This window comes from Dipodomys spectabilis, unplaced genomic scaffold, assembly GCF_019054845.1.
Source record: "Dipodomys spectabilis isolate Male_0828 unplaced genomic scaffold, ASM1905484v1 ptg000024l, whole genome shotgun sequence".
NCBI classification, from domain to species: Eukaryota; Metazoa; Chordata; class Mammalia; order Rodentia; family Heteromyidae; genus Dipodomys; species Dipodomys spectabilis.
Window position 1 is genome coordinate 1,560,252 of NW_024870701.1, and position 13,411 is coordinate 1,573,662.

The window sequence follows — 13,411 nt, forward strand, 5'->3', positions numbered from 1 at the left end:
TGAATCATATTTAGTGTTTGGGTTCTAGAGTTTAGGAAAATCACAGAATTATAATCCTGCATAATGGTGCCATGGCCAGATGGTGAGGAGAGGCTTCTAGAAATGATCTCACAGAATTCATGCACATTAATATCTGGAGATTGAAGGTTGAATTTAATAAATCGTGATAAAAGTTAGCAGAAAGCAAATAGTGACCTTGTGTACACAATAAGTTTTAGACTCAAGTTGTTTCGTCATTTCTAACACTTATTTCAAATTTGTTTCACTTTTATACTCTTGTCCCTTTATATCTATAAATTAGTTATTAACACATTTAAAATCAAAATAATAGAAACAATCATTTCATATCCTCCTCTGGATAACCCTGAATATCTGAAATCCTTGTTGATGTCTTGTTGAAGCTGTTTCACTCATTTGTATTTTCTCATGTAACTCCCGTTCCTTCCATGATTTCTCTACTGTGAGCTCATGTTCCTTAGAATGTTAGCTCCGATGATCCTTTCAGACCCAGATACCACTGCATTCTCCTGGGGAACATTTTTTTTCCTCTCTCCAGTCATCTACTGGTGTTGATATTTTTGGTGGATCATATAGCTAAGAGAAATCCAGGCTGAGTAAAAGAGCAAGATTAGATAGGGACTAGAGACTTCACACATGAATCCTAGCTACACAGGAAGCTGAGATCTGAGGACTGCTGTTTGAAGCCAGTCCAGGCAATAAATCTCTTATCTCCAATTAACTACCAAAAAGCCTGAAATGAAGCTTTGGCTCATGTGGTAGAGTGCAAACCTTGAGCAAAAGAGCTCAGGAGCAGTGCCCAGGCCTGGAGTTCAAGCCCCACTCCCCTAGCACTGCAGTTAATAAAACAGAAGAGTAAAAAAAATATGTTTATTAAGCAAGGGGCCTTAAGAGAGCTTACTTACCAATCTTTTCTCTTGGTGGGTTTAATTCTTTAGGAGTTGTATCAATTTTATGAAGAGCTATACTATTAGCCCTTCATTTTGATTAGACCTAGATTTCATTGCCTAGGTTCTATGTTTTGTTTTGCCAATGAGACAGGGCTAAAAATGATCATTCTTGAGCAGTTTCCTGGGAGAAATGGGCTTCTGTCCCCTTTATTTTCCAGATGTCTTCTTTATATCTTGACCAGCTTCTGGTTTTCTTGCTCTCTAAGGAAACAATATAAAGAGATATTTTAATACATTTTGAAGATTTATTTACGGCTCACTTTTTCATGTTTAAGAACTATGAGCTGCATACCACTGGAATGGAAATTTCCTTTGAGAACTCCCTGAGAAAGGCCAATCTATTACCAGTTGATTGTCTCAGGTCTCTCTGTGATGTGATATGTGATAAAAGATAAGACACTGACTTATTGATTGTTTTGTTTTTTTTGTGTGTTGGTCGTGGGGCCTGAACTCTGGGCCTAGGCGCTGTCCCTCAGCTCTTCAGCTCAAGGCTAGGGCTCTACCACTTGAGCCAAAGCGCCACTTCCAGCTTTTTCTGCTTACGTGGTGCTGAGGAATCGAACCCAGGGCCTTATGCATGCAAGGCAAGCACTCTACCACTGAGCCATCTTCCCAGCCCCCTGACTTATTGATTGATATTCTTGAAAAGCATCTGAGTAGGGTTACAGATTTTTATTTAGTAAGAGCAGAAATAAACACAAAAAGGGCATTATAAGATAACAGGAGTTAGATGTAAATGTCAAAAATGAGATCATAGCTGGTTTATCGAACCAGTTTATTGAACTGCCTGTTTGGCTGCTTTAAGCTTTATTTTCACATTAAAAATTAGGAGTTAACATACTGTTTTTGAATATTTATCTGTCTGGTTAATCAAAACGCTAATGCAGTTTTTGGTTACAATTGTGCCTTGCAATATTGACTAACACAACAGTCTCTGGACAATCTTTCCTTTCCATATGATGCTATAGATTAAGAACTTTCATCCTGCGAATTCTCAAGCTCAAAGATATAATGCCATTTGGTACTGCAGTTGTTGCTGTGGTGATTTCTGTGTTGTTAACAAAGCAAAACCCAGTGAATTTTGAATTGGGAAAGGAAGTTAGTAGCAGGTGCTTATGAACTGCAAGCATAAAGGACCCTGTTTCAGCAGAGTTAGACTGTCACTGCTGCCTCATTACCATGAGTCAAATGTTAATGTTGGTGTCTGCCAAGGGAAATCTCTCTGGTCCTTGTTTACCCTCCTAGGTTAATTATTTTCATACAGAGAAGCTACAATAGACCTCCAGAGGCTCTAGGGGCCAGACCCAGCTGTGGAAATATTCCCAGAGAACTGGGAAGCACTCAGGGAGGTGTGTTAACTCTTTCATAATACCACAATAATGGTTGGAGCATTTTCTAGAAGGAAAACACTTCTTTATTGTGATAGTCATAGAAATATTCATTAACCTTTAAATTTGCATGTGGCATTGTTTCAGATTATATTATATAGTTCTCAGCGTTACTATGTTCTACTGGGCATAGCTCTAAATAGTTTTTGCAAATAGGATAAATTTATAGGTAGTATGAAATTTCCATTTTGTGGTAGTGTATGTGTGTGTGTGTGTGTGTGTGTGTATGTGCATGCACACATGCATTGTGCTACTAGGGCTTAAATTTAGGCTTAGATGATTTCCCATAGCTGTTGTGTTCAAGGCTGGCCCTCTACCACTTGAGTTGCACTTTACTTCCAGCTTTTTTCCTTTCTTTTTTTTTTTTCCAGGCCTGGGGCTTGAACTCAAGACCTGGGCACTGTCCCTGAACTTCTTTTGCTCAAGGCTAGCACTCTACCAGTTGAGCCACAGCACTATTTCCAGCTTTTTCTGTTTATGTGGTACTGAGGAATCAAACCCAGGGCTTCATGCATGCTAGGCAAACACTCTACCACTGAGCCACATTCCCAGCCCCACTTCCAGTTTTTTTTCTGATTAATTGGAAATAAGAGTCTCATAGAATTCCTGCCTGGTCTGGCTTTGAACTTCAGTCCTCAGGTTTGAGCCTCCTGAGTAATTAAGATTACAGGTGTGAGCCTCCTATACTCAGCTCATGATGATGTTAAGTAATGAAATGTTTCTGGTATTTAGAAATGCAACTTCCATGACACAATTTTAAGATAGCATTTTCTGTGGGTGAATAGAATATTTAAGACACAAGTTAATGGGTGAGCACCATGGAAATATCACTGGGGTCTCTCATTTCTGCTATATGTCAATAGCATAATCTTGAATGAATCACTTATCTCCTCTAAGCTGAGATTATTTATCCCCAAAACAGAAGATAATAGTGGTCCTGTGTTAATTAACAAACCACAAAGTTTAAGTACTGAATCAATGGTCATGACTTTCTTATTAGGTCATAATAAAAACCATGTCTTTTTTTTTACTTAGTACCCAACTATGATGTTCCTATTTTTTTCATCATTGAGTTAGAACAATGAGGAAACCCAATCAAAGTTACTGCTCAAGTGGAATCTGTACCTCAGGATTCTCTATTCTATTTGCTGCAGCTTCTACATTGCGAGTTCATAAGATATCCATACATGGATATCCACATCCATACATGGGTATACATGATATATGCTTAATTAGTGGTCAGCAAATGAATTTATCTTATACTCAGACTTAGTAAGCCAGGACATCTGCTCTTCTATGCTAACAAGAGAGGTAATGATGTAATGAATTTTATCTACTGCAAGTTAATCTAACAAGGGAAACAGAAAGTACAAGATGAATTTTATAGGTTCTGTATCCTGTCCTATTCTTCCTTCTAAATTGAGGCTTTACTCCTCATTGCAGCAGTCTATGAATAGATATTCTACTTAGCTTTTTATGAATGATCAGCCCTTACACTATAGGAGGCTTAGGGCTATAAATAAAGATTAACTTCCAAATTACATTAGCAATTCAAGCATCTTATGGTGTACTGAAAAATAGATTAAAGTAATTATCATCGATGTGCCATTTTAAGCCATAAGAAAAATGTTCGCACTGTCATTTTGATAAATAATGCTGGTGTGAGAGAATGTGCAGGTTTTAATTTTATCCTTAGGAGGTACAAACCCACACTCATTTCAAAGCTGTTTGAGATGATGCCATAGGCTTGTTGTATGCCAGGGGTAAATCATTATCATATCTTTTAATAAAATTGCTGAAGGGCCCTTCTCAGTAACCTTTCTTCTTTAGTAACATATCATGGCTTCAGCATAGGGTTGGTTACATTTGATTATCAACACTTCCCAGTCTTACTATATGGAAAGCTGTAAAGAAAACTATATTAAGATATATCCACAAGATAAATCAGAGATAATACCTGCCCTTGATATACAGTCCTTATAGCAGAAAAAAAGCCCAAGTGAATTTTCTGAGGCCCTTCCTTAATGCATTCTTCATCAAAACAAAAATAGCTTTCATTTCAAATTGGGCATTACCTTTTTTTTTTTTTTTTTTTACAGACTAGCATCTTTATTGAGAAAAAATGTACATACCATAAAAAGCCATCCATTTAAAATGTTCTCAATGTGTTCAGAGTTGTGCAACACTCACCATAATCTAGGCATAGAATGTTTCCATCATACAGCAAAGAAGCTGTCTTCCCAATGGGGATCATTCCTTTCCTCTCACTGTCCTAGGTACTATGTCCTCATGAGTCCCCTTTCCATCTCTAAGGATGAACTTGGTACATGTTGAAGGTTTCAGACTTGATGAATATTCAGTTTCTGTGTGATGATGGGGAAAATATGAAGCAAGGGAGAATGACCTGGCTTTGTCTTCAAGTTATTTACCAGGCAATAATGGTAAGGACTGGTAGTTAACTAGTTAACAGTCTGAAGTCAGTGCCAGCTATTAATCATCAGCTATGTCATTTTATTCATGTTACTAATTTCGTTGAGGCTCAATTTTCTCATCTGAAAAATGGGACAGTGATCATACTTCTTCATAAGGTTGCTGCCAGGATTAATGATAAAATAGGGAGGACTTTTCCCTAGGCCTGGCTGATGGTAAGTGATCAGTGTTTGTCTTCATCTATGTTATTCTGCAAGGCAAATGTGTATGGAATGCTGTGGGGCCTTGAGAAGTTCTCAGAAGTTTCTGGGAGGTCAGTGTGTGTGTGTGTGTGTGTGTGTGTGTGTGTGTGTGTGTGTGTGTATGTGTGTACATGGCACACATGTATGCTCATACTACTATACACAATGTCTGGGGCTGGCTCCAAGTAAAAAATTTATGGAAACCAAGTTGGAAGATGAATTAGTAGAAAGGCTAAAGAATGGGGCCTTTGGGAGTTGGCTCCAGCAGTCCAGGGTGAGTAAAGAGTCTGCTGCTGATGTAATTTGGAAGTTAATCTTTATTTATAGCCTTAAGTCTCCTACGGTATAAGGGTTGATCATTCATAAAAAGCTAAGTGGAATATTCATAGACATAGCAATGAGGAGTGGAGCTTCAATTTAGAGGAAAGAGTAGGAGAGGATAAATGGGAAGCATGCATGCATGCATGTGCACGTGCGCGCGTGCGCGCGCACACACACACACACACACACGTGATATATAGCAGGCAGCTATTTTCAGAATTTAGTGTCTGGCGAGCTTGTCAAACATACATATTCCTGGGCCTCCACCAAAGGTTCTGAATCATCAGACCTCTGGAGGCCCAACACACATCTCCATAGATCATCAGATCTCTGGAGGCCTAAGCATAGATTTTAGGAATGAGCTGGCATCTGTTTAATCTGCTACATCACTTTTTAAACCAGTGTAAATTGAGTTTTGAAAAATAATTTAGCCTGCTCCCTCAGTCTGAAAAGACTCTTGTCGGTGTCAGGAAATTAATTCTATCATTAAGGCCTCCAAGAAAGAAGGATTTCACAACTTCCTAGATCTGTAAATGGATAGATTGGGCAAAACAGCCTACACCCCTTATCTTGTACTTAATCCTGGGGGGGTTGGAAAGATGAACCAGCACCTCCTGGGGCAGACATACCTGTCTTTAGAACTGGAGGCTGCACTGCCCCTATCAAGATCATTTTCATTCCTTTACATCCTCCTCAGATATATCACTGTCCTTGGCTTAGCAGATGGGCTTAATGATTTGCTAGATTTCCTTCTTGAAAACAATGTTGGCATTAAATAGTGGCTTTTCCTGAGAAATAGCCACCAAAAGTTAGGTTTTGACACAAGTAGTTTAGTGAGCAGGCTGAAATCAGAGGTGATCCTTTTGAAGGGGTAGGAAAGCTTTACTGGGCAGATGGAGAAAATGAACAGTTTTGTAGCTACCAATAGCATCTTACCCAATTCTATAGGCTGTTTTGTTGCACTAAATGCAGACCAGGCTCAGCTTTTGTTTTGTTTTGTTTTGTTTTTGGGTCCGGTCGTGGGGCCTGAACTCTGGGCCTGGGCACTGTCCCTCAGCTCTTCACCTCAAGGCTAGTGCTCTACCACTTTTTTTTTTTTTTTTAAATTTTATTTTATTTTATTTGAGAACATACTGTACAGAGGGGTTACAATTACATGGTCAGGATAATGCATACATTTCTTACCAAGCATTGCAGCCTCCTCCTTTGTTTACCCTTCACCTCCCTTCCCAGCCTCCCCCCTCCCCCCCAGTGCTCTACCACTTGAGCCACAGTGCCACTTTGGGCTTTTTTTTTCTTTCTGCTTATGTAGTGCTGAGGAATCAAACCCAGGGCCTCATGCATGCAAGGCAAGCGCTCTACCACTGAGCCATCTTCCCAGCCCAAGGCTCAGCCTTTGTAGTTATTGGTGTCCCAATTATTGGATGTTAACTTTTCCTAGAAAGAGAGAAAATGTTGAAAAAGGGATCTTCCTTCCACAGATTTCAATTTTTGAAGGTTGTAATTGTGAGTCCTGAGCTGCCAACATTTCTCAAAGCTAGGAGAAGTATGGAGGTCCTAAAGGAAGATACAGCAACACAACACAGGATACACTACACATAATTTGTCCAAAGAATTAACTGTTACTACTTAAGACAGTTACTTTCAACATTACTAGAGCAAGTGAGAAATGATTATAAAAATCAGTATTGGAGAGTAGAGATAGGGGTGAAGAGTACTTCTAGTGATGCAGAAGGATTTGAATTTTGTTATATTGCTATGATTGACAATTATAGAGGAGTGAAAATTATAGCTGTATGGGACACAAAGGGAAGTTGGGAAATCTAATTTCTAGGAATAATACAAGATATGATATTCTTAGATTTCCAACTCTATCACGCACCTTGATCCTGCTGTCTTTTCCTTCTACCCTGACACTGCCACTTTCCCCATATCATTCCAACTTGATAAACATTTATTTATTGTGAAATCAAGATTTAGATCAAGTCCACACTTCCTTAGATTCTACCTGTTTATTTTCCTCTTGGGGCTGGATGAATTGCAACCTCCTCTTTTATTTTACCTAGTATCAAGGCTTGAAGTCAAGGCCTTACACAAACTTGACTTTCTCTGCCACTCGAGTCATGCCTTCAGTCTGGGGGTTATTTTAGAGATAAAATATTGTGGGCCTTTTTGCTTAGGCTGGCTTCAAGCTACTATCCACCAGATCTTCATCTCATGAGTTGCTAGGATTATAGGTGTGAGACACCAGTGCCTGGCATTCCCTCTTATTTTATGTTTTTTTTTTTAATTATAAAAATACTGTACAAAGGAGCTATGGTTATATGAGCAAGGTAATGAGTACATGTCCTATCAAGCATTGTTGCCTACTCCTTTGTTTTCCCCCTACCATCCCTTCCCTCCATGACTACCCCACAACCCGCACTGAATTTGTAAAGTTCTTTTTCAACATAGTGTCTCATTGCTACAATGGGTCAACCTGTATCCCTATTTAACCATTTAGTTTTCTCCCTTCCCCTCCCCGAATTAGAGAAGTGTATATACAAGATACAGGACAGTGACATCAAATACAGTGAAAACAGGGGTTATGCTGTGGGGGAGGAACATACGAAGAAAGAAAACATCACATGGTACATTATAAATACATTAGACACAATAGCAAAAATGAAAAAACATATTTGTGTCCCTATCTTGGGGCTCATTTTGCTTAACGTCATCTTGTATGTACACAGCTTTTGACCTTTTCTGCTAGTCCTACACATTTACGAGTTATTGCAAATAAGAGAAACTATGTTTCTTTGGGCCTGTCTTACTTCACTTAATAAAAAATTTTCCAAGTCTTTCCATTTCCTAACAAATGGGGCAATGTCATGTTTTCTGATGGAGGCATAGAATTCCATTGTGTATGTATATACACCACATTTTTTTGACCCATTCATCTACTGAGGGGTGTCTGGGTTGGTTCCATATCTTAGCTATGGTAAATAATGCTGTAATAAATATAGTTATGCTGGTAACTTTAGTATGGCCTTGTTTGTGATCATTTGGGTAAATGCCCAAAAGTGGGATTGCTGGGTCAAAGGGGAGCTCTATGTGGAGTCTTTGAGGAACTTCCATACTGCTTTCCAAAGTGGTTGAACAAGTTTACATTCCCACCAACAATGCATTAGGGTTCCCTTCTGACCACATCCCCTCCAGCATCTGTTGTTATTAGAGTAGTTGATTATAGCCATTCTAACTGGGATGAGGTGGAACCTCAATGTTGTTTTGATTTGCATTTTTTTATGACCAGAGAGTTTAGCGTTTCTTCATGCTTCCTTCTATTTCTTCTATTGGCCATCCTTCTTTCCTCTTCAGAGAAGTTTCTCTTTCTTTAGCCCACTTATTATTTGGGCAGTTGTTTCTGTGAGGACTTTTTTTGGGGGGATTCATGTGGTTCTTATCCTTGCTCTTGTTGATGTGATGAATTATATTAATTGATTTCATACATTGAAGCAGGTTCGCATCCCTGAAATGAAACTTTTTTGATCATGGTGTATGATTTTTTGGATGAATTGTTGAAGTCGATTGGCCAAAATTTTTTTTATTTTTATTTTTTGTGAACATATTGTACAGAGGGGTTACAATTACATGGGCAAGATAATGAGTACATTTCTTATCAAGCATTGCAGCCTCCTCCTTTGTTTACCCTTCACATCGCTTCCCAGCCTCACCCCCTTCCCCCATCCAATCCTCCCTCCCCCCCCCGCCCCCCCCCCCCCCCCCCCCCGCACCAAAGTTGTAAAGACAACTTGTACTTCTCATTGTTGCAACGGGTCCACCTGTATCCTTAAACGACTTGTTTTTCACCATCTCCTCCACAAATTATACCGACATCAAATATAGTGAAAGCAGGGGTTATACAGTGGGGGAGGGACATACAAAGCAACAAAGAAATTATTTTACAAATGAGTTAGAAACAAATGCATGAAAGAAAAAAACATTAAAATACATATCTAAGGGTTCATTTTCCTCACATCACATTATCTGACCTTTTCTGCTTGACTCATACATATACTAGATATTGCAAATAAGGGAAACCATGGGACCTATGTTTCTTTGGGCTTGGCTTACTTCACTTAATATAATTTTTTCCAAGTCTTTCCATTTCCTAACAAATGGGGAAATGTCATTCTTTCTGATGGAGGCATAGAATTCCATTGTGTATGTATACCACATTTTCTTGATCCATTCATCTACTGAGGGGCATCTGGGTTGGTTCCATATCTTAGCTATGGTAAATAATGCTGCAATAAACATTGTTGTGCTGGTAGCTTTAGTGTGGTCTTGTTTGTAAACATTTGGGTAAATGCCCAAAAGTGGGATTGCTAGGTCATAGGGGAGTTCTATGTGAAGTCTTTTGAGGAACCTCCATACTGCTTTTCAAAGTGGTTGAACAAGTTTACACTCCCACCAACAATGAAGTAAGGTTCCCTTCTGTCCACATCCCCTCCAGCATCTGTTGTTGTTAGAGTTCTTGATTTTTGCCATTCTAACTGGAGTGAGGTGGTATCTCAATATTGTTTTGATTTGCATTTCTTTTATGGCTAGGGAGGTTGAGAATTGGTCATCCTTCTTTCTTCTTCAGAGAAGTTTCTCCTTAAGTCTTTCGCCCACTTATTTATTGGGCAGTTGTTTCTTTGAAGATTTGTTGTTGAGGGATTTAATCTTTTGAGTTCCAAGTATATTTTAGATATGAGACCCTTGTCTGTTGTATGTCTAGTGAAGATCTTCTCCCAATCCGTGGGCTTTCTATTGATCTTGCTAGCTATGTCCTTTGGATTGGCCAAAATTTTGTTGAGAAGTTTTGCATGGGTGTTCATCAAAGAAATGGGTCTATAGTACTCTTTCTTTGATAAATCCCTGCCTGGTTTTGGGATGAGGGTTAGGATGGCTTCATAGAAAAGTTTGGTAGTGAACTTTCTCTTCAATTTCATTGAAGATCTGGAGGAGTATTGGGATGAGTTCTTTGAAGGCCTTGTAGAATTCAGCTCTAAATCCATCCGGTCCAGGACTTTTCTTAGATGGGAGGTCTCTTATTGCTGTTTCTATTTCGATGCTTGATAAGAGTCAGTTAAGTTGGTTTAACTCATTTTGGTTTAGTTTCAGCATGTCGATATTTGCTAGGATATTGTCCATTTCTGCCAGTTTCTTAAGCTTATTAGAATAAAGGTTAGAGAAGTATTCCCTTCTAATGTTCTGAATCTTGGTTGTTTCTGCTGTGATGTTTCCATTCTCATATCTGAGTTTGATTATTTGGGAGTGTTCTCTTCTTTTTCTGATAAGATTTGCTAAGTGTCTGTCAATTTTGTTAACTTTTTTTCAAGAACCAAGTCTTTGTTTTGTTGATTTTTTTCGATGGTTTTTTTTTTCTTTTTGGATTCTAATTCATTTAATGCTGATTTAATTTTAATTATTTGTTTCTGTCTACTGGATTAGGGTTAGCTTGCTGCTCTTTTTCATTTTCTTTTTATTGTGAAAAAACTGTACAGAGAAGGGATTACAGTTACATAAGCAAGGTAATGAGTACATTTCTTATCAAACATCCTTGCTTCCTCCTTTGTTTTTCTCCTACCATCCCTTCCCTCCCATCTCCACAACTACACTCCCCACCCCCATACCCCCACCCCACCTAAATTGTAAAGTTCGGTTTTTGACATAGTATCTTGTACATTTCATTGTTGCAATGGGTCAACCTGTATCCCTATTTAAACAATTTGTTTTTTCCTTACCTTCCACAAATTATACCAACATCAAATACAGAGAAAACAAGGGTTATACTGTGGGGGAGGGACATACAAAGCAACAAAAAAAATCACGTGGTACTTTATAAATATGTTAGAAACAATAGCAGGAAAGAAAAAACTACTTGTGTCGTTATCTTGGAGTTCATTTCACTTAACATCATCTTATATGACCTTTTCTGCTAGTCTCAGACACGTAATAGTTATTGCAAATAAGGGAAACCATGGGACCTATGTTTCTTTGGGCCTGGTTTACTTCACTTAATATAAATTTTTCCATCTTTCCATTTCCTAACAAATGGGGCAATGCCATTCTTTCTGATGGAGGCATAAAATTCCATTTTGTGTATATACCACATTTTCTTGATCCATTCTTCTACTGAGGGATATCTGGGTTGGTTCCATATCTTAGCTATGGTAAACAATGCTGCAATAAACATAGTTGTGCTGATAGGTTTAGAATCGCCTTGTTTGTGATCATTCGGGTAAATGCCCAAAAGTGGGATTGCTGGGTCATAGGGGAGCTCTATGTGGAGTTTTTTGAGGAACCTCCATACTGCTTTCCAAAGTGGTTGAACAAGTTTACACTCCCACCAACAATGCAGTAAGGTTCCCTTCTGTCCACATCCCCTCCATACTGCTTTCCAAAGTGGTTGAACAAGTTTGCATTCCCACCTAGAATGAAGTAAGCTTCCTTTCTGGCTCCATCCTCTCCCTCATTTTTTGTTTTTAGAATTCTTGATTATAGCCATTCTAACTGGGGTGAGGTGGTATCTCAGTGTTGTTTTGATTTACATTTCTTTTATGGCTGGAGAGATTGAGCATTTCTTCTTGTGTCTATTGGTCATCCGTCTTTCCTCTTTAGAGAAGTTTCACTGTAAGTCTTTAGCCCACTTATTTTTTGGATAGTTGTTTCTTTGAAGATTTGTTATTGGGGGATTTAATTTTTTGAGCTCCAGGTATATTTTAGATATGAGACCATTGTCCGTTGTATGGCTAGTGAACATCTTCTCCCAGTTTGTGGGCTTTCTATTGATCTTGCTAGCTATGTCCTTTGGCCATGCAGAAGCTCTGTAACTTCACGTAATCCCATTTGTCCGATCTTTCTTTGTTGTGTTTCTGGGTCTCTATTAAGAAAATTTCAGCCTGTGCCAAGGAGACCTAAATTTTCTCCTATTTGCCCTGTAATCTTTTCGAGGTGTCTGCTTTGATCCAAGGTCTTTGATCCATTTGGAGTTGATTCTGGTGCAGGGAGATATATACGGATCTAGCTTTAGTTTTCTACAGGTGCTTAACCAATTTTGCCAGCACCATTTACTGAAGAGGCTGTCTTTCTTCCATTCTATTTTTTTTTTTTTTGCTCCCTTATCGAAGATTAAGATGGCTAGACATCTGTGGATTCATTTCTGGGTTTTCAATTCTATTCCATTGGTCCTGACCAGTACCAAGGTGTTTTGATTACTATGGCTTTGTAGTAGAGTTTGAAATTTTGTATTGTATTCCTCCAGCATGGTTTTTTCTGTTAAGGATCATTTTTGCTATCCAGGGTCTTTTATTGTTCCATATGACTTTTTGGATTGCCTCTTTTATTTCCTTGAAGAATGAGGTTGGACTATGATAGGTATCACATTGAATTTGTAGATAGCCTTGGGAACTAATTTTAATTTGAAGTCTATTTTATCTTATATTAGGATTTGAACTCCCGCCTGTTTATTGGGGGCATTTGCTTGGTAGATTTTATTCCAGCCATTCACTTTCAGAATATGTTTGTTTTTATGGGCACGGATTGACTCTTGAAGGCAGAAGACAGAAGGAGCTAGCTTTTGAATCCAACTAGACAATCTATGTTGGTTATTTGGAGAGTTAAATCCATTACTATTGAGAGTTAGGACTGAGAGGTGTTTGGTAGTTTCTGCCATCTTTTGCTCCTTCTTAGGGGCTGTGACAACTAGGTTCTTTCTATGGTTCTTATTGTCTCAGTTTGGGTGCGGTTTCTTGGCCTTTATTGTGCTCTTGTTGGTTTTCTATGAGCAATACATCTTTAAGTAACTTTCATAGGGCTGATTTGGTGGAGATACATTGTTTCAGTTTTTCTTTGCTGTGTAAGGTTTTTATTTGACCTTCGGTTATGAAGGAGAGTTTATCTAGGTACAGTATTCTTGGTTGATAGTTGTTTGTCTTTAGGGCATGGCATACATCATTCCAGGCTCTTCTTGCTTTAATTGTCTCTGCTGAGAAATCTAAGGTTATTCTAATTGGTTTCCCTTTATAGGTGATTG